Source organism: Schistocerca gregaria, chromosome 2, assembly GCF_023897955.1.
Source record: "Schistocerca gregaria isolate iqSchGreg1 chromosome 2, iqSchGreg1.2, whole genome shotgun sequence".
Classification (NCBI taxonomy): domain Eukaryota; kingdom Metazoa; phylum Arthropoda; class Insecta; order Orthoptera; family Acrididae; genus Schistocerca; species Schistocerca gregaria.
In genome coordinates, this window is record NC_064921.1 from 963,323,718 (window position 1) to 963,346,981 (window position 23,264).

The following is a 23,264-nucleotide window of genomic DNA, read 5'->3' on the forward strand; positions in this document are numbered from 1 at the left end:
CTACACTCAAAAGGTAAAATTGTATTTTAATTTAACCTATTTAACTCTGAGCAAGTCTAGAGAAATAAATGCCATAAATACAAAGTTTACAATTAAAGATAAAATGCCAGAAAATAAAGATAAATTATTCTCAAAAGTTGGTCTTGGGCTGGCGTTACCATAGCAACAATCTCTAATTTCACATGGCCTGTTAAGTGCTCAGCCAGCCAGTACCACATCCTCTAAGTGTGGTTTGTTTCTTTCCAGGTCTTGGGGTAGCTACTCATGTAATAAACACCTTCATTTTCTGTTCTTGTTTTCATATCTGTGACACCATAGGACGCCAGAAGCAGGATAACAGGAACAAATATGATGTTCAAAAAGATGCTGTTTCCATTTATGAATATGAAACTGTTCTATCAAGCACCAACAGGTGTCCATTAACTTTTTCATCACATTTTTGTTCTGAAATTTAAAAAGCATTTAAATAATTAAATAAAAAAGCATCCTATTTGAGCCCCATTTATTTTATTATTAACAAACATTACACAAAAAGAGCTGGAGATGCTGTTTAGTTACAAGTTAATGACTACTTTAAACGTTACATTCTTGATCACCAACGTTTTCACACAAATTTTTTTTAAGGTTCTCGATTTATACACACAATTTTGAATCGTGGAAATATGCATGGTTGTTTTCCAGGCACACCGTATCATTATAATGTGTGACGAAATGAAGATATAAGGGGGATTATTTTCAGTAACTTGTCCCCCAGCATGAGGAGTGCTACATGTGCAGAGTAAGGTCTACTTAGGATAGCATCCTCACCCACTGCAGCCCAGTTAATTTGTGGAAGAGGGGGAAAGGGGAGGGCATAAAAAACCCTCACCCAGGTGAGAACTGTGAATGGCCTGTGATACTGTAATTAGGTTGGTAACAGTGAAGAACTGTACTGCAGGAAGTTGGGACACTATTGTCCCCGCCTCAAAACAGGTGCAGATGGTTCACACCAAGATCTCCAGTGTGTGAACTCATCTGACTGGCCCCTTCAACAATCACATCCAAAGTGAAAAATGTTCACTAACAACTAAGAAGAAAGGCATATAAATAAGTAATTTGCGAGCATCATTAGTTTCCCATATTCAGCTTTAGTAGATTTGTTGAGTTTTTCAGTGAGGCACAGTTCTTTCTTCGCTTACAATTTTCATGCTTTCTTTTGAGGCACATTTCGTTCTTTGCATAAAGTTTTTGAGCCTCTTTTCGAGGCATAGTTTCTTCTTCACATACAGTTTCCATATTTCTTTTGAGTCACAGTTCTTTCTTCACATACAGTTATCATGTTTTCTTTTGTGGTACAGTTCTTCCTTTGCATACAGTTCTCATGTTTTCTTTAGAGGCACAGTTCTTTTATTGCATAGTTTTCATGTTATATATGTATACATAGGGCTTATATTTTTCTGTCATAGGATTGGGGTGCTACCTAAGAGAGCCAAGAGCACAAGAGCTCTCCCTGAGCACACACACACACACACACACACACACACACACAACATGATTACACATGTTCATCTCACAAAGATCAGACAATTTTGTATTTTTTTGTAGAAGCTCACGGTCTCAAACCAGTGCACCTGCAAAAAGAAAATAGAGCAGATTTATTATATACAGTCAAGAAAATACTTGTAATATGTTAAAGCGCTTTTAATACGTTAAAGCTATGCAGATTTGTTACAAAAATTGAACTGTGCAGAATTTACATGTGGCAGTAGTGTACACATTGAAATAATTATAAAAACATATCAAATAAGAAATTACAGTTTACTGAACATGTTCAACCTTCAACCCTTTTAAATATAAACTGTTCTGCAAACATCGTTTACTGGAGTTGCTCTCTCACTAAATAGCACATCTGAAGTTGATCTTGGTAGTAAATTAGTATTTTAGTGCCTGTACATGCCACGATCTACTGTGAACTGCAAGAGAAGTTATATTTTTTGAAAGCTAATATGTGAAGCAGTTTGCTGGCCACGGTGGCCGAGCGGTTCTAGGCGCTACAGTCTGGAACCGCGCCACCGCTACAGTCGCAGGTTCGAATCCTGCCTCGGGCATGGATGTGTGTGTTGTCCTTAGGTTAGTTATGTTTAAGTAGTTCTAAGTTCTAGGTGAATGATGACCCCATATGTTAAGTCCCATAGTGCTCAGAGCTATTTGAACCATTTTTTGTAATGCAGTTTGTTTTATTTTTATGTGCACAATTGATCCATACAGGTCTTCAAGCGATAGAATTTGTAAACTATCTTTTACATTTGCAATCTTGCACAGGTCACATCGCATCATTAGCTGCCTCCGGGAGAGGACTCGATTTTAGTGTGTTAAACTGGTGCCTGAGTAAAATTAAATATAAGCCATCACAACCGCAATAAACTTTTTTTTCTTTTTATATGTAAGGTTACCAGTTTTGGTCTAATCTGGACAATCTTCAGACCCACATCACTATGTAGATGCTCAATTCATAGCCACCATCTACATCATGATGTGGGTCTGAAGATGCTCTAAAACAGACCGAAACTGGTAACCTTACATACAAATATTAAAAAAAAGTTTTTTGCGATGTGACTGTTTATATGCAGTTATAAATAATAAATAAGCCATTTTACTCCAAAGAGATATGTTCCCAAAAATTGCTGGTGCTTGAGTGTTTATCTTTCGCACATTAAATTAGAAGGCGTTACAGAACCAGTTAAGCAAAAAATCCTTGGATTTCGCACACCATATTTTTTTGTCTGAGTAATGCCGGGTTGTTATAATTAAACTGATGGTGTTCCGAGTGCTGCAGTGCGGGATGTATAAATCATTAAACGCTGAAACATCGTAGGTTCACTGATCAGTGCACTCGTGGAGTGTGGCGAAAAAAATACTAGTTCCAGTTCCTGCTAATACCACCGATTGTAAATTGGAGAATAAATGCTGCAGGTCTTAAGAAATATGTAAAGGTTTTTATTACAGCTACCAGTTACAAAATTTGTTAACTAATGTGTTATTTATCTATTGTGCGATATGTTTCGAGGGAATACCTCATCATCAGGCTATATGGCATTACAAAAACACTTTTACAATAAGATCATACAGATGTTAAACAGTCTTTTCATAAATGCAGTGGTTATCCTGTGGAAAAAGAGAAAACCTAGTAAGAGGCGATGTCACTTTGTAAGTTGGACTGATATTTGCATGGAAGTGTTTTGTAAGAGTCACTCACTTTGTTCATAGAAATGGAAACACCTCAGCTCATCACAACGAGACTTTCCTTGCCATTGCAAGCCTACATTGTATGTCCTCTCAACTATGGCCATCTACAGCTATTTTTCTCTCCTAATAGTAAACCTCATCTACTGCTTTAAGTGTCTTGTTTCCAAATCTAATTTTCTCAGCATCGCCTGATTTAATTCGACTAGTTTCCGTTATTCTCGTTTTGCTTTTGTTGATGTTCATCTTATAACCTCCAATCAAGATATTGTCCGTTCCGTTCAACTGCTCTTCCAGGTCCTTTGCAGTCTCTGACAGAATTACAATGTCATCGGCGAACCTCAAACTTTCTTATTTCTTCTCCATGGATTTTAATACCTACTCCACATTTTTCTTTTGTTTCCTTTACTGCTTGCTCAATATACGGATTGGATAACATCGGGGAGAGGCTACAACCCTGTCTCACTCCCTTCCCAACCACTGCTTCCCTTTCATGCCCCTCGACTCTTATAACTGCCATCTAGTTTCTGTACAAATTGTAAATGGCCTTTCCTTCCCCGTATTTGACCACTGTCATTTTCGGAATTTGAAAGAGAGTATTCCAGTCAACATAGTCAAAAGATTTCTCTAAGTCTACAAATGCTAGAAACGTAGGTTTGCCTTTCTTTAATCTATCTTTTAAGATAAATCGTAGGGTCAGTATTGCCTCTCGTGTTCCCACATTTCTGCGGATTTCAAAATGATCTTCCCCAGGATCAGCTTCTACCAGTTTTTCCATTCGTCTGTAAAGGATTCTTGTTAGTATTTTTCAGCTGTGACTCATTAAATTGATATTTCGGTAATTTTCACACCTGTTAGCACCTGCCTTCTTTGGGATTAGAATTATTATATTCTTCTTGAAGTCAGGTGATATTTCGCCTGTCTCATACATCTTGCTCACCAGATGGTAGAGTTTTATCATCGCTAGCTCTCCCAGTGCTGTCAGTAGATCAAACGAAATGTTGTCTGCTTCCAGGGCCTTGTTTCGAATCAGGTCTTTCAGTGACCTGTCAAACTCCTCGAACAGTATCATATCTCCCACTTCATCTCCATCTACGTCCTCTTCCATCTCCATAATATTGCCCTCATGTGCACTGCCCTTGTATAGATCCTCTATATACTCCTTCCACCTTTCTGCTTTCTCTTCTCTGCTTAGGACTGATTTTTCATATGAACTTTTGATATTCATACAGGTGGTTCTCTTTTCTGCAAAGGTCTCTTAAATTTTCCTCTAGGCTGGAACTATCTTACCCCTAGTGATGTATGCCTCTACATCTTCACATTTGTCCTCTAGCCGTCCTTGCTTAGCCATTTTTCACTTCCTGTCGATCTCTTTTATGAGACGTTTGTATTTCTTTTCGCCTGCTTCGTTTACTTGTATATTTTCTCCTTTCATCAGTTGAATTCAATATCTCTTCGGTTACCCAATGCTATCTATTAGCTCTCGTCGTTTTACCTACTTGGTCCTCTGCTGCCTTCACTATTTCATCTGTCAAAGCTACCCATTCTTCTTCTACTGTCTTTCTTTCACTTGTGTTTGTCAACCTTTCCATAATACTCTTTCTGAAATTCTATACAACCTCTGGTTCTCGCGGTTTATCCAGGCCCCATTTCCTTAAATTTCCACCTTTTTGCAGTTTCTTCAGTTTTAATCTATAGTTCATAACCAATAAATTATGGTCAGAGTTCTCATCTGCTCTGAAAATATCTTACAATTTAAAACTTGGTTTCTAAATCTCTGTCCTACCATTATATAGTTTATCTGAAATCTTCCAGTGTCTCCAGGCCTCTTCCACGAATACAGCCTTCTTTCATGATTCTTAAACCAAACCTTAGCTATGATTAAGCCTGCTCTAAGCAAAATTCTACCAGGCGGCTTCCGCTTTGATTCCTTGTTCTCAGTTCATATTCACCTACTACTTTTCCTTCTCTTCCTTCCCCGCTATCGAATTCCAGTCCGCATTTTCGTCTCCCTTACCTATCTGAATAATTTCTTCAATCTCTTCATCATCTGCGGAGCTAGGTGGCATATAAACTTGTACTACTGTGGTAGGTGTGGGCTTCGTGTCAATCTTGGCTGTAATAACGTGTTCATTATGCTGTTCGTAGTAGGTTATCCGCACTCCTATTTTTTATTCATTATTAATATTTGTAAATAACTGATCTCTTCCTGGGAGGAATGACTTCCTCACAACTTTTTGAGTGTGGTTTTCAACAACGAAAGTAGGGGATGTACTACGTCTTTTTGTTTGACAGCTTTATTCCTGCTTGGCGCATAGACTAGCAGTGAATGCATTACTTGTCAGGGCAGCCGACGGCAAAAGGGCACAATAAGAAATTAATTTTGCTATACATAATGTTGCATAACGTGGAATGGAAGCGTCAGTTTGGTGCAATTACAGGATCATATTGCTTCTATTGAGTAACTGCCTTCGATATAAGTTTTTTGAGGCTAAATCGATGTTGTAATTGCTCTCACCACAAATCCAGCAAGCAATGTAGCCAAGAAATGCAATATGGCGAGTAGAATCTACATGTTTAATTGGAGACACGAAGATACTATAAAATATTAACTACTAACAGTTCACATCACTACACTTTTCTTGAAACGAAAGAACTTTTTAAATTTCTTTTATCTTTAGAATTGTAGGAAGAGAGACTGTTACGTTTTGTTATTTATTTTTGAGGAGCGTGATATTATTTGTCATAACGTGTGATAATCTCACATGAAAGCATCTCATTTCCTTCCACGTTATTTTACAAAGACACGTTTTTAAGAAAAATCTATCTACAAGCAGTTTTTGTGTAGTTATACTAACGTGATGCCAGCAGTTTAAGGAAAAGCGGATATATAATTTTTTGAACAAAAATGTTCTTCAGTTATTGCAATGGTCGCTTTGACAAAATTCCTGGTAAATATCTCACTAATTTTATAAAAAAACACTATATTTTTCTTTGAATAAGTTCGGCAATGTTAGTGGGAAAGTAGGGTAAACAAAATTATGCTTGCTTGCTTCATTTTTCACTACATCTGAATTGTAAAAGTTCAACAAAAGTTGTGTTAATAATTTTCAGTGCACATAGAAAAACGTTTTCAGTTTTTGTCCCTTCAGCAAAGGCGACGGATTTCTTTAGGCAGTCGTGTTTTTTTTTCAGATTGAAAGGCACAGCTTAAGACTGTATTGGTTCATGTCCCAGTTGTGAATACTGGCACTGATGGTTAGCGCATAATACAAATGTATCTAAAAGCTAAATCAGGTAAAGGGTGAAGCGTTAGTGAAATGTGTTTTTTACAACTATCTCAATAACATCCTCTAGACTCTTTGGAAAATCATGATATCCTTTGCAATAGTTTGAACAGGTTTTGAACATGGTTAGATTTCTTCTAAATTATTATATTTAAAATAACTTTTAATTCAGTTATCGTTTCATTAAAACTAATTTATCAGTAGCATCTGGAAGCATAACTTTGCTAGACTGTTCGTATGCACAGTTAACGCATCTGTAGCAGTTGAAGTTCCTAGCAAGGTCACAGAAGTTAATAGACGCGACATGATTCTCGTAAGGTAGGAGTTAAAAGCAGATAAAAGAAAGCATAAAAAATTAGTATATTAAATTTGACTTTCAGTGAAACGTGGTCGTTAAGGACTGAGAACAGGTGTGTGACCAATACCAAATAAGCCTGTGAGGTGATGTGGAATGCATACAAAGGAAGGCAGTACAGGTGGCCACAGGTTTGCTTGAATCATTGGAGGGAACATGGAGACGCTGAAAACTTTATCTGGCAGAAAAAAATTGTAAAATGCTTAGGTCACCAGTCCCTAAGCTTACACACTACTTAATCTAGTTTAAACTAATTTGTCCGCGTGGCGATGTGCCAGGTTCTTGAAGACAGATCCCAACTACCCTACGAAATTCCGCTTACCAAGTTACAAAGACAGCACTGTAAGGGAGGAGTCTACAAATATACAAGCCCCCATAACTCGCGCCTGTGCAGAACCTATAGGCGAGATTAAACTGATTACAGACCGCACTGCGACATGTACGCAGTCATTCTGAAGCCAAATGCAACAGTCGTTTAGGTTACTGCTCTTTTTTCTAGTACAGCTTTCCAGTGTGTTCTGCTAGTATCTAGCTGCAATTAACATTTGCTGACACTTCACAGGTTTAAAGTCTGAAATTTTATGGTAATTGACCAGCGTATTTCAATCCAATAATAGTACGACTTAGACATGTAATTTATTTGGCTGATCTTGTGTGCAATAAGCAAATAGTTAGCTCTATAAATCAACAGAAACATGTAGGAGATTGACAGTTCTACTTCTGCACTGTCCAAAACACTGAATACTAGAGAACGAGTACAATCCAGGCCACCTTTTTTTTGAATGAAGCATGTGAGAAATCTTGTAATTTTTCTATGTGTATAACGGTTCTATTGGTCACGCAGAGGAAAGGTACCTCTGTGCAGTCTATGAAACAAGTTTTTGTGATTAAATTCTTCAACATACGCAATATGCACTGCAAAGGACTGAATCTTTCATTCGATAAAATCCCACCACGCAAACTGCCATAAATATACCGAGATAAATCTCATGAGAATGAGGCTGAAACAACATGTCTCCGTTAGCCTCTACAAATGCAAGAATTGAATAGAATCTAGCTGTTGTATGGAATAAATAGCTCAGGGCCTGTTATTACTTCCTCCTTCACAGAATTTTTCATGAGAATAAAATAATATAATTCTTTGTAGACGACGTTATAAAATGTCGTTGTCTACAACTCAAGATTTGGAGGCCAAAGGTGGTCCTGAATCACGTTAGACGAATGTTCTTACTTTGTCCAACTATTTTACTTTTTACTTCAGTATTTATAAACCATTATACGCCTATTACTGCACTACGAACCAATGTGATATACAGTATTTTGTTAACTTCTACACACTCTCACTAGAGTAAATCTTTGTACACCTTTAACCTGTGTGATCACACAAATAAACTAATTGCTCGGTGGGTGGTTGGGTGTGTGACAAAGCAATTATTCCCCTGGAGGGGATATTCTATTAAAAACACTTAAAATGAAAAATAGGTAATTAATACGGAACGCTTCTTAACAGCAGGTGTCACCAACCGCTGTCAAATGAAAAAGCGCAGCTGCAATTTACCATGTAAAGTTACTGCAGACACATGTGTATTTCATTAACATTTAATGAGAAGCTATGAAAATTTGGTTGCGCCACTGGGCACTGAATGTTTATAAGAAAGAACTGCAATGTCCATAAAGATAACAGTAATTTCAACTTGCGCAATGTTAAAAGCAAACAATTCATAGATTTAAATCAAAATGTGAAGGGAAAGCTTCTTACAAAACCGCAGAAAATGTAGTCACAAACAAAATAAAATGTAACAAATGTCAGCTGCATACCTTCCAACTGACAAAATTTTGGGAAGTTTTATTATGAATTAGAGTACTATGCTGGAATCTACAAAAAGAATCCATCACCCAAATCTCTAGAATACCTAGCCACTATTCTTCCCCTGTTGTTTCATTACTGTGTTACCCCTGATGAATATCGGCAGTTATACAGCTACCGCACTTTTGTCTTTATTCTTTGAACAGTTTATGAGTGCTTTCTTGTCTTCCTCCAAACCTTATTCTTTGTTGTGTAGTTTGCAATTATGGCATGCAATCTGTGTCTGCCAAGCATGTTTAAAGTAACACATTTCAGAATTTGTGCCACGGGTTTATAGCGAGTAGAACACCATAAAATTAGGAAACTAATAATCTGAGGCTAATGTCGGACGTAAAGTATTACTTTACTTACCAAGAGAAAACAGTTGACTCATTTTTATTTCACGAAGATGATCTGCAGAGCTGAGATTTCCATCAGCACAAGTAAGTGTGGCACATTTCATTTTCAGACTACTTTTTCCTTGCAGACTCAATAAAAGACTCATCATTTTATGTTGCGATGAAATGATAGTTGGGCTTATTTTCTGTAAACCCAAGTATCTTGTCATAAAGATGAAGGGTACGAGAAAGTCACATGAAATACTCTGACAATACTAGTGGAAAAATCTTTAGAGTAAAGAAAAGTTACAGAATTTTGTGTGTTAAATGAACCCACCTGACGTCTGATGATGGTAATAAATATTACTGTAATACACCCTGGGGCTGATAAGGGTGTGCAGCCGATGATGTAATGATGTCATGTCATCTCACTTTATGTAATGCTGGAATAAGAAATAATTATATATTACTTGAAGTGGTCATGGTATGATTATTTCAAAAACAAACGAAATGGATATTTACAGAGTAAAATTATCAGTTGCATTGTAGTACGTGCCATTTCATCTTGACAGATAAATTTCATTATCACACATAACTGGCTAAAAGAAACGCGGAGGACTCATGCTATTTCATTTATCTATTTCAGTATTATGACATGTTACAGATCTAGAACAAGTGAACAGGTAATACAGAATTAAATATTAAATTTGTATTACAACTGTAGTGCAGTTTATCACACACGTTGTGAGCGTACCGTAATTTCACTTTATGCAATAGCTGAAAATTAAGGTAGCCACGCCAGCGCTTGTAATTTGGTGCGAACCACGGTCGCCACAGCTGATCACTGGCGCCAGTTGGCGCTCGAGGCAGTCAGCTTGTGTCACGACATGAGTGAGCTGGACAGTGGCGTGTCGGCATATACATCGCGTTATATGGAAAATGGTAATGTTTCTACTAATGCTTTGCTGCAATGTGGTTTGAATACTATGAAGAGTCAGACGGAAGTACACTCCTGGAAATTGAAATAAGAACACCGTGAATTCATTGTCCCAGGAAGGAGAAACTTTATTGACACATTCCTGGGGTCAGATACACCACATAATCACACTGACAGAACCACAGGCACATAGACACAGGCAACAGACCATGCACAATGTCGGCACTAGTACAGTGTATATCCACCTTTCGCAGCAATACAGGCTGCTATTCTCCCATGGAGACGATCGTAGAGATGCTGGATGTAGTCCTGTGGAACGGCTTGCCATGCCATTTCCACCTGGCGCTTCAGTTGGACCAGCGTTCGTGCTGGACGTGCAGACCGCGTGAGACGACCCTTCATCCAGTCCCAAACATGCTCAATGGGGGACAGATCCGGAGATCTTGCTGGCCAGGGTAGTTGACTTACACCTTCTAGAGCACGTTGGGTGGCACGGGATACATGCGGACGTGCATTGTCCTGTTGGAACAGCAAGTTCCCTTGCCGGTCTAGGAATGGTAGAACGATGGGTTCGATGACGGTTTGGATGTACCGTGCACTATTCAGTGTCCCCTCGACGATCACCAGAGGTGTACGGCCAGTGTAGGAGATCGCTCCCCACACCATGATGCCGGGTGTTGGCCCTGTGTGCCTCGGTCGTATGCAGTACTGATTGTGGCGCTCACCTGCACGGCGCCAAACACGCATACGACCATCATTGGCACCAAGGCAGAAGAGACTCTCATCGCTGAAGACGACACGTCTCCATTCGTCCCTCCATTCACGCCTGTCGCGACACCACTGGAGGCGGGCTGCACGATGTTGGGGCGTGAGCGGAAGACGGGCTAACGGTGTGCGGGACCGTAGCCCAGCTTCATGGAGACGGTTGCGAATGGTCCTCGCCGATACCCCAGGAGCAACAGTGTCCCTAATTTGCTGGGAAGTGGCGGTGCGGTCCCCTACGGCACTGCGTAGGATCCTACGGTCTTGGCGTGCATCCGTGCGTCGCTGCGGTCCGGTCCCAGGTCGACGGGCACGTGCACCTTCCGCCGACCACTGGCGACAACATCGATGTACTGTGGAGACCTCACGCCCCACGTGTTGAGCAATTCGGCGGTACGTCCACCCGGCCTCCCTCATGCCCACTATACGCCCTCGCTCAAAGTCCGTCAACTGCACATACGGTTCACGTCCACGCTGTCGCGGCATGCTACCAGTGTTAAAGACTGCGATGGAGCTCCGTATGCCACGGCAAACTGGCTGACACTGACGGCGGCGGTGCACAAATGCTGCGCAGCTAGCGCCATTCGACGGCCAACACCGCGGTTCCTGGTGTGTCCGCTGTGCCGTGCGTGTGATCATTGCTTGTACAGCCCTCTCGCAGTGTCCGGAGCAAGTGTGGTGCGTCTGACACACCGGTGTCAATGTGTTCTTTTTTCCATTTCCAGGAGTGTATTTTTTATGAGAGCGCAGTGTATTCGACAACAAATGAATGGGAATATTGAGAAACCCCACACGTCAAATTTTTCGACAAAGTTGAATTACCCCCGAATTTGTATTTTAAACATATAGGCCGATCTCGATATAGAGAAATCCCATATATTGTGGCATTTTCCGTGTTATTACGCAGCCATTGTCTCGCCTGAACTAAAGGGTAACGCCACTTGTACAAAAGACACGGACTTTCTCACAATTTTACGTTATCAACAATGTTTTAAGCAGAGGGAATAATCGATATTGTCTGTTATAACTCACATAAAATACTAGGAAAACACCAATATGGTGCGGTACCAGGATGCAGTGTAATATTAGCTGCCTGCAATCTATGGGATGTCATTTGTACTCTGGCGGACAATAAAGACCCCAGCGTGCTACTATTTTTAGACTTTTAAAAAGCGTATGACAGCATAAACCATGAATATGTGATTAAGGTTCTGACGAAGATCTTTAGTAGCCCGACAAAACTGTAACTAGGAGATCTATCAGGAAAGGTTGCCGCCAATCTGACGGAGGTGAAAAACCTCGTCAACGACTTCAACACAGTCTCAGGTGCGAAACTAAACAAGAGAAGGCTACGTTGCTCCATGTAGGAGGAGGCATTGGTAATGCTACCCATCTCATTGGTACGTAACGAGGGCTAAACACAAAGCTCTCTGGGTCTACTGGGGTGCAGTGCCAGACGTGATGGTGACCAAAAAAACTGGACAGTCATGCTGCACGAGATCAGAGCCACCGCATGCAATTATTGTGACAGGGAATTAGATCTCCAGCAAAGAGTGCACACAGTAGGAATATCTATAGCGACCAGAATGCACTACCTGGGACATAACATACCAGTTTCAAATCACCTAGCAGATAGCATACAGAAGGCGTTCTGTTGGTATCTCCTCGTTGTTGCTGTTTTCAAAAGCTTTCTCTAAGTCTACAAATGCTAGAAACGTAGATTTGCCTTTCCTCAATCTAGCTTCTAAGATAAGTTGTAGGGTCAGTATTTCCGCACGTGTTGCAACATTTCTACGGAATACAAACTGATCTTCCCCGAGGTCGGCTTCTACCAGTTTTTCCATTGGTCTGTAAAGAATTCGCGTTAAGTATTTTGCAGCCATGAGTTATTAAACTGATAGTACGGTAATTTTCACATCTGTCAACACCTGCTTTCTTTGGGATTGGGATTATCATATTCTTTTTGAAGTCTGAGGGCACTTCACCTGTCTCATACATCTTGCTCACCAGATGGTAGAGTTTTGTCAGGACTGGCTCTCCCAAGGCCGTCAGTAGTTCTAATGGAATGTTGTCTACTCCCGGGGCCTTGTTTCGACACAGGTCTTCCTGTGCTCTGTTGAACTCTTCACGCAGTATCATACCTCCCATTTCATTTTTATCTACATCCTCTTCCATTTCCATAATATTGTCCTCAAGTACATCGCCCTTGTATAGACTCTCTATATACTCCTTACACCTTTCTGCTTTCCCTTCTTTGCTTAGAACTGGGTTTCCATCTGAGCTCTTGATATTCATACAAGTGGCTCTCTTTTCTCCAAAAGTATCTTTAATTTTCCTGTAGGCAGTATCCTATCTTACCCCTACTGAGATAAGCCTCTACATCCTTACATTTATCCTCTAGCCATCCCTGTTTAGCCATTTTGCACTTCCTGTCGATCTCATTTTTGAGACTTTTATATTTCTTTTTGCCTGTTTCATTTACTGCATTTTTATATATTCTCCTTTCATCAATTAAATTCAATATTTCTTCTGTTACCCAAGGATTTCTACTAGCCCTCGTCTGTTTACCTACTTGATCCTCTGATGCCTTCACTACTTCATCCCTCAAAGCTACCCATTCTTCTTCTCCTGTATTTCTTTCCCCCATTCCTGCCATTTGTTCCCTTACGATCTCCCTGAAACTCTGTACAACCTCTGGTTTATTCAGTTTATCCAGGTCCCATCTCCTTAAATTCCCACCTTTTTGCAGTTTCTTCAGTTTTAGTCTACAGGTCATAACCAATAGATTGTGGTCAGAGTCCACATCTGCCCCTGGAAATGTCTTACAATTTAAAATCTGGTTCCTAAATCTCTGCCTTACCATTATATAATGTATCCGATACCTTTTAGTATCTCCAGAGTTCTTCCATGTATAGAACCTTCTTTCATGATTCTTGAACCAAGTGTTAGCTATGATTAAGTTATGCTCTGCACAAAATTCTACCAGGTGGCTTCCTCTTTCATTTCTTACCCCCAATCCATATTCACCGACTACGTTTCCTTCTCTTCCTTTTCCAACCACCGAATTCCAGTCACCTATGACTATTAAATTTTCGTCTCCCTTCACTATCTGAATAATTTTTTAAATTTCATCATACATTTCTTCAATTTCTTCGTCATCTACAGAGCTAGTTGGCATCTCCTCAGAGGCCACATTTTCAAAGTAAGCTTTGAAACGTTAACCTTACCAACCTCATTAGGAGAGATTGGTCTCATCAGAGCCAACATAAGTGTCGGACCTTACCAATCAACCATATGCCTAGAACTATCACTAATGGCACACCGAGTTTAATTAAGAGCTTGCCGGCCGCGGTGGTCTCGTGGTAAAGGCGCGCAGTCCGAAACCGCGTGACTGCTACGGTCGCAGGTTCGAATCCTGCCTCGGGCATGCATGTGTGTGATATCCTTCGGTTAGTTAGGTTTAAGTAGTTCTAAGTTCTAGGGGACTGATGACCACAGACGTTAAGTCCCATAGTGCTCAGAGCCATTTGAACCATTTGAATTAAGAGCTTAACGCTAAATTGCAAGCCATGCAGTATAATTCTACCAATTAATGAAGCTATATTCCAGTAACCTTCCGCCATATTAGGCTCTACTACTGCGAATTCAGTTACATACTACAAGCTGACAACACCCATCCACTTCATTACAACACGAAAATCTATAGTTTTCTCACAACAAATGGTAGAGAACACGGTCATTTAAAAATATCCACAAGCTAAGTGGAATACCATCTCGTGAAATATCCATAGCCCTGCACTGCCATCACGCATCCACTCTTCATGGTACCTAATCATCAACGAGTGAGAAGCCCCACACCCGCCTGTATGATATCCGGTCATGTGGACACCTTAATCCATAGGTTCACCTGTGGCACAGCTCGGCTAAAGACGGTACACATGTGAAGTAGACTTTCGATAACTGGCCGCACGGTTCCGCACAACATCGGCATCATGGTATTAACCAGACCAGAAAAAAACGCGATATCCCCGCAGACAGCAAAATGCCGCCATTTTATTTTATTTTACACCGCTGCTTGCATTATCAACTATTGTCATACAACAGTTGAAGAATACTAAGCATATATGGAATACAAACAAGCAAAGGTAACAGAACAAAGAGACTGCGTTGACATATATCGTAACATGTTGAAAATTATGGTGCAGATATGAATCAATTTATTTAAGTCACTACTTAATACAAAACTACGTATCACAAAACATGAAAAAACCAGCAAAACTTACAGAACTATCCTATGTTAATATCATTATTATTTCTCAGTAGGAAAGGGAAGAGTAAATTGACAGGGTTGTTAGCGAAATGCATAAGGCGGGACAGTAGTACTAAGGGATGTACCTCTTTTTTAGACTAATATCAGTGTCCAATGAGAAGCTCAGGCAGGCAGGTGCTAAAGAGGTCCAAAACTCAGAAAATTCTCACAACAGGAAAATAAATAATAATGTTACCATATTTAATCAGAATATTGGTGGATTAAAGAAAAAAGTAGATTCTCTCGAAAGTAAAGTGAAAAATGATGTTACCATTTTTCACCAAAATATTCCGGGATTGAAGGATAAAGTAGATGAGTTCCTGGTTTGTTTAGGTGACATTGAATCTGATAATGTAGTAGATATACTATGCCTGTCTGAGCATCACATTGTGTCTGATATGGAAAAGGTAAATATCAGTGGTTATAAACTAGCTGCCCACATGAGTAGAGAGAATAAGGTGAGAGAAGGAGTTGCCATATATGTCAAAAGTTATCACTGTGTAGAAAACTTAAATACAAAAAAGTTTTGTCTAGAGAAACATATAGAAGCATGTGCCTGTCAACTTAAACTGAAGGAGGGCTCTTTTATGACTGTAACAGTATATAGGTCCCCTTTAGGAAACTTTCATTTATTCCTGGAAAACTTGGATGCCTTGTTGTGCTGTCAGATAGGAGAAAGCAAATTAATATTTGTGGGGACTTCAATGTTGATTCACTGAAAGAGTGTAATAGGAAGAATGACCTTGAAGTCTTGCTTGATTCTTTCAATTGACATCTGTCATTAATTTTTAGACTTGGGTAGTAAAGGACAGCAGCACATCGATAAATAACACTTTTATAGACCAAGATAGGTTTAAAAACACAAATTCTTGTCCTGTGGAGAATGGTCTTTCTGATCATGATGCTCAGCTAGTTACAATATATGACATAGCTCCGTTCAGTAATTCAAAACTACCCTCCAAAGTTTTGCGTTCAATTAATCACTCAACAATTAGAAAATTCAGAGAATATCTTCAGCAGTTAGACTGGGATGAGGTGTACAAGGAACCCAATGCTAATTTAAAATATAACTTATTCCATGATAAACTTGTAAGAGAATTTGAAAACTGATTCCCCTGGAAAGTAGTTAAATCTAATTATAAGAAACCACACAGAAAACCTTGGCTTACTAAGGGAATAAAAATATCTTGTAACCACAACTGTATCTAACAACGAGAAAGAGTAATGTCCCAGAATCAGCCAAATATTATAAAAACTACTGTGCTACATTAAGGAAGGTTATTAAAAAGTCCAAAAGCATGTGCATCATGTCTGAGATTAATACCTCTGATAGGAAAATCAAAACAGTTTGGAATATTATTACAAGGGAGACAGGACAACCAGGAGTACAGGTTGACAGCATCACCATCAAAGCAAATGGAAACTTGATAAACAACAAACTGGAATCGAAAACATTTTGAATAAATATTTTTTTAAATGTTGTAGAGAAAATAAGATCTAAATGTTCATTAGAAGAAGCAAGGCAGCTAAAGGAAGAGGCCTTACCCACACCATTTGTTACAATTGAAATTCCATCCATTAGGAAGATAATAAACTCTCTCAAGAATAAATGCTCACATGGAATTGATGGCATTTCCAGCAGGATAATAAAAGCTTGTTCCCAAGAAAAAGTGGGATTCTTAGCCACATATGTAATAGCTCTCTGAAGCAGGGTATTTTCTCAGATAGATTGATGTATGCCATTGTTAAACCACTGCATAAGAAAGGGGGTACGTCTGATGTCATCAACTACCACCCAATCTCTCTTCTGACTGCGTTATCCAAAATCCTTGAAAAAGTAATGTATTGTAGAGCACCTTCACACTTTTGTAAAAATAAAGATTTAACAAAATGTCAGTTTGGTTTCCAGAAGGGGTTTTCAACGCAAAATACAGAGGCAACGGAAAAAGCATGCGAAGTTCAGAAGAACGCGAAATCCCGAAGATTGGCTAAAATTTACAGACGCGCGAAATTTGGCTCGGACTTCAATGCGAGATGCCTTTAATAGGTTCCACAAAGAAACATTGTCTCGAAATTTGGTAGAAAATCCGAAGAAATTCTGGTCGTATGTAAAGTACACAAGCGGCAAGACGCAGTCAATACCTTTGCTGCGCAGTGCCGATGGTACTGTTACCGACGACTGTGCCGCTAAAGTGGAGTTATTGAATGCAGTTTTCCGAAATTCCTTCACCAAGGAAGACGAATTGAATATTCCAGAATTTGAAACACGAACAGCTGCTAGCATGAGTTTCTTAGAAGTAGATACCTTAAGGGTTGCGAAGCAACTCAAATCGCTTGATACGGGCAAGTCTTCAGGTCCAGATTGTATAACGATTAGGTTCCTTTCAGATTACGCTGATACAATAGCTCCCTACTTAGCACTCATATACAACCGCTCGCTCACCGATAGATCTGTACCTACAGATTGGAAAATTGCGCAGGTCGCACCAGTGTTTAAGAAGTGTAGTAGGAGTAATCCATCTTACTACAGACCTATATCACTGACATCGGTTTGCAGTATGGTTTTGGAGCATTACTGTATTCAAACATTATGAATCACCTCGAAGGAAACGATCTATTGATACGTAATCAGCATGGTTTCAGAAAACATCGTTCTTGTGCAACGCAGCTAGCTCTTTTTTCGCATGAAGTAATGGCCGTTATCGACAAGGGATCTCAAGTTGATTCCGTATTTCTAGATTTCCGGAAAGCTTTTGACACCGTTCCTCACAAGCGACTTCTAATCAAGCTTCTGGCCTATGGGTAATCGTCTCAGTTGTGCGACTGGATTCGTGATTTCCTGTCGGAAAGGTCGCAGTTCGTAGTAATAGACGGCAAATTATCGAGTAAAACTGAAGTGATATCAGGTGTTCCCCAGGGAAGCGTCTTGGGACCTTTGCTGTTCCTGATCTGTATAAATGATCTGGGTGATAATCTGAGCAGTTCTCTTGGGTTGTTCGCAGATGATGCTGTAATTTACCGTCTAGTAAGGCCATCCAAAGACCAGTATCAGTTGCAAAGCGATTTAGAAAAGGTTGCTGTATGGTGTGGCAGGTGGCAGTTGACGCTAAATAACGTTAAGTGTGAGGTGATCCCACATGAGTTCCAAAAGAAATCCGTTGGAATTGGATTACTCGATAAATAGTACAATTCTCAAGGCTGTCGATTCAACTAAGTACCTGGGTGTTAAAATTACGAACAACTTCAGTTGGAAAGACCACCTAGATAATATTGTGGGGAAGGCGAGCCAAAGGTTGCGTTTCATTGGCAGGACACTTAGAAGATGCAACAAGTCCACCAAAGAGACAGCTTACGCTACACTCGTTCGGCCCCTGTTAGAATATTGCTGCGCAGTGTGAGGTCCTTACCAGGTGGGATTGATGGAGGACATCAAAAGGGTGCAAAAAAGGGCAGCTCGTTTTGTATTATCACTTAATAGGGGAGAGAGTGTGACAGATATGATACGAGAATTGGGATAGAAGTCATTAGAGCAAAGACGCTTTTCGTCGCGGCGAGATCTTTTTACGAAATGTCAGTCACCAACTTTCTCTTCCAAATGCGAAAATATTTTGTTGAGCTCTACCTACATAGGTAGGAATGATCATCAAAATAAAATAAGAGAAATCAGAGCTCGAACAGAAAGGTTTAGGTGTTCGTTTTTCCCGCGCGATGTTAGGGAGTGGAATGGTAGAGAGATAGTATGATTGTGTTTCTATGAACCCTCTGCCAAGCACTTAAATGTGAATTGCGGAGTAGTGATGTAGATGTAGATGTAGATGTCATATATATTTTTACTAATGAAATAGTAAATGCTCTGAGTAGTCGGAAGTCACCTGTTAGGATTTTTTGTGATCTATCAAAGGCTTTTGAGTGTATAAATCATGGAATACTTCTAGATAAGCTCAAGTACTGTGGTTGAATGGGACAGTGCTCAAATGGTTTAAATCATACCTAACTGGAAGAGTGCAGAAAGTTGAAATAAGCAGTTCACATAATATGCAAAAAAGTGGTTATTTCTCAAACTGCTGGGAAACAATCAAGAATGGGGTGCCGCAAGGTTCAGTCTTGGGTCCTCTGCTGTTCTTAATATATGTTAATGACTTGCGGTTCTATAGTCATGAAGATGCAAAGCTGGTACTTTCTGCTGATGATACAAGTATAGCTATCACACCCAACAGACAAGAACTAACTAGTGAAATTGTGAATGATGTTTTTCAGAAAATCATTAAATGGTTTTCTGCAAATGGGCTGTCATTAATCTTTGACAAAACACAGTATAAACAGTTCCACACAATAAATGGAATGACACCATTAGTAAATATAGACCTTGATCATAAATTTGTAGCTAGGGGGAGAATATTAGGGTCACTACAAATTTTGGCGATATATATCTGAGTAAATTAGCTTACCACACCTATTTTCATTCTCTGCTTTTGTATGGCATCATATTCTGGGGTAACTCATCATTGAGTAAAAGAGTGTTCATTGCACAAAAGCGTGTAATCAGAATAATTGCTGGAGCTCATCTAAGAACATCCTGCAGACATTTATTTAAAGAGCTAGAGATCTTCACTGTAGCCTCACAATATGTATATTCACTTATGAAATTTGTTATTAACAATCTGAACGAATTCAAAAGTAATAGCAGTGTACATGGCTACAACATTAGGAGAAAGGCTGATCTTCACTACTCAAGGTTAAATCTAACTTTGGATCAGAAGGGGGTAAATTATGCTGCCACAAAAGTTTCTGGTCACTTAGCTAATAGCATCAAAATTCTGATAAACAGCCATATAGAATTTAAAAGGAAATTAAGAGAATCTCTTAATGGCAACTCCTTCTACTCATTAGATGAAATTTTGGATATAGTAAGTGGATAATTACCGCAACCCCCACAAAAATTATAAATATTAAGTGTCATGTAATATTTTGTGTAATGTAATATCTTGTGTAGACCCCTTTTATTAACCTGACATGTACGACATACTTACAAAGTGTCGTATTCATGATCTATGGAAAAAGTACTAATATAATCTAATCTTATTTTTTCATTTATGTGGCAAGGAGCCAATTTTAGTTTCTATAAGAAGACATTTTAAATCATCATAAGATTACTTTCATCTACCTGAAGACAGATAACACTTGCCATACTAACGTAGCACTGTTGTGTTAGCTACAGAAAATGTTCAGAACAATACAAGAAGACAGAAAATAAAATTTCTGTTTCACAGGTATGCAGAAGAAGGCTATTTTGTTAACAGTAGCACATTATTGTTTGGTACATACATCAACATCCTATAATTATACTCAAGACTAAAATAACTTTCAACAAGAGTATTTTCAAGATTTAAAAAACTAACTGGCCCTTTGTGGATTAGTGCATTGATGTGAGCAATATTTAAGATTCTAAAAGACTAATTGATAAGATCCATTTGTTGCTATCTGTATGCAAGCAATTAAGTTACCTTGTGGTTCGATAATAGAAAGGGAACAGCTTACTACAAGGAATTCTTTACTTGTACCACAGCTTGAACATAAAAATACTGAATACAGTGCAAAAATAATTTTTGTGAATCCTTTCCTTAATTACTACAAACTGTGAACTGTATTTGCATTAAGGGCATATTTATGCATTCACAAATTAAGAAATTTCTCGTATAAAGTAAGTGGAATGTGCAATTTGCACTTTTAACTATTGGAAAAAATTGACTGTAAACCAGCATCAGCAACAACAGCTCAGGTATAAATGCTGACATCACAAATAGAAAATGAAGAGATAGAGAAACTCTATGAGAAATTTGAATGTGTAATTCAGTATGTGAAGAGAGATGAAAATCTAATAATCACAGGTGACTGAAATGCTCTACTAGAGATATGAATAGGAGAGAGCGTAGTGTGAGAATATAAGCTTGGTAGTTGCAATGAGAAAAGAGAAAGTCTAATTGCATTTTGCAATAAAAATTTCAGCCAGCGGATAGACAGTTCGGAATTCAAAAGAAGGGGAAATGTACTTGGAAAAAGTCTGGAGACATGGGAAGATACTAGCTGGATTACATTGCGGTCACACAGTGATTTAATTGTAAGATATACCCAGAGGATGATATAGACTCAGTTTACAATTTACTTATGGTGAGGAGTAGGCTGTAATTTAAGAGAATCATCCGGAAGAATCAGTAAGCAAAGAAGTGGGACTCTGAAGTAGTAAAGAATGACTAGGTGTATTTGAAGTTCTCTAAGGCGTAGGTACTGCGATTTTGAATATCAAAATAGATAGTTCCTGTGAGGAGGAGTGGATATCCCAAAAAAGGGCAATCACTGAAGTTGTACACTTAGGAATGGAACAAACATGACGTTTTGGGAAATCAAGGTGAAATGGCTTCAGGAAAAATATAAACTAATCGAAAGAGATATATTCGTTAAAGGACTGATTCAGAATGAACAGTCCAAACAATATTCGGTGAAGTTAAAAGCAAAGGCATCAACTTTAAGAATGCAAGAAGAATTCTATTGTTAAATTATTGACAAGAATAATATGCAGAAGAACTGAATAGAAAGTTGGTGATCTGTAAAATAATAAATAAACAGTTCGGTTTTAAGAAAAGTAAATGCAGCAGAAAGACAGTCCTGAAGTTGTGACTGATTTGAAAGAGTTTAAGACAAGTATGTAGTCTACTGCTCAATCTATAAATCAAAGAAGCAGTGACCGAAATAACAGAAAGTATTAGAAGTTCAATTAAAATTCAGGATGAAAGGATATCGATAAAAACATTCGCTAATGACATTGCTATCCTCAGTGAAAGTGAGGAAGAATTGCCAGATCGATGGAAAGGAATGAACATACTAATGAGAACCCATTACTGATTGAGAGTTATCCAAAGAAATCGAACGCACTGAGAAAACTCAGAAATGAAATACACGATAAACCTAACATGGACATTGGTGACCACGGCGCAGACGAAATAAAGAAATTCTGCTACATTGGAAACAAAATAACACATACTGGACTAAGCAAGGGGGACATAAAATTCGGACTAGCGCAGGCAAAGAGTGCATTTTTGGGCAAACCAAGTCCACCAAAATCAAACATGGAGTTCACATGGAAGAAGAAACTTCTTAAAATGTACGTCTGTTGCACAGTATTGTATAGACAGGAATCATGGAATGAGGGAAATCTGGAGAAGAAGAGTTGTGGTGCTGTTGAAGACTATTGAAGATTAGGTGGACTGATAAGATAAGAAATGAGGAGGTTTGCCATAGACTTGGTGAGGAGAAGAAAAATATTGTCTGTAAGGGTGAATGATGATAGGATAAGTGTTAACACATAATAATTCAGTGATACCCGAGAGAATTGTGGAGGATAAATACCGTCGGGAAAGACAGAAATTGGAATACAATCAACAGATGAGGACATTCGGTGTACATGTTACCCTGAGATGAAGAGGCTGGTAGAGGGAAGGACTTCATGGCGGGTTGCATCAAAATAGTCTAAATACGAATCACCTAAATTAAAAATATGTTGGCACTGCCAACTCACAACTAAACTATGATCTTCCTGACTAATCTAGAGCACAGGCTACCACTGTGCAACTCAGTATCACACCAAAGCCAATTCATTTTTTTCTTTTTTTGGTGGGGTGGTGTTTGTGGGGGGCAAGGGTGTGCTCCCTTTGACACACTAGCCAATTTGCCTCATTGATAGCCAACTAAAAGTAATAGTATTTAATCTAATAGAATGAAAGAGCTTCAAACAGCAACACAAAATCTTTGTCTGCCTTCGTAGGACATTAATGGGCAAAGAACTGCCATAAAAATAAATTTAATTCCTTTGCGGTTTATGGCTCCTTGTAAAGTTGTTATTATGTTTTACCATAGCAAGTCATGATAAATTCCCATCGTCTAGCCACACAAACAATGAAATCAAACCAAGCCGTTACTCAATCTGAGGATTATTTCTTAGTGTACAGTAACAGGACAGAATAGTAATGATACTGTAACATTAAAATGAGAAAACAAATAGCAGACTAGGCACACACTATTTTACTTACTTTGATGCGGCTTCCTGCCCTTTACGCGGGGAGCGCCTTCATTCTCGGCAGGAAAGGGGCCTTTGCGTCTTTCTCTGGTCTTATATAGCCCGTTCTGTGTCACAGCGTGGAAGTGGGGAAACTA

At 39.0% G+C, this 23,264-nt stretch overlaps 1 long non-coding RNA gene across 1 annotated transcript; it reads right to left on the reverse strand.

Moving 5' to 3' along the window:
- Window positions 1-485: 485 nt before the first annotated feature.
- Window positions 486-23,264, reverse strand: LOC126335450 (uncharacterized). Its single transcript, XR_007564873.1, has 4 exons — window positions 23,141-23,264; window positions 9,386-9,491; window positions 9,083-9,254; window positions 486-1,610 (listed from the first exon to the last, which is right to left on the reverse strand). It is a non-coding gene; the product is annotated as an uncharacterized LOC126335450 (long non-coding RNA).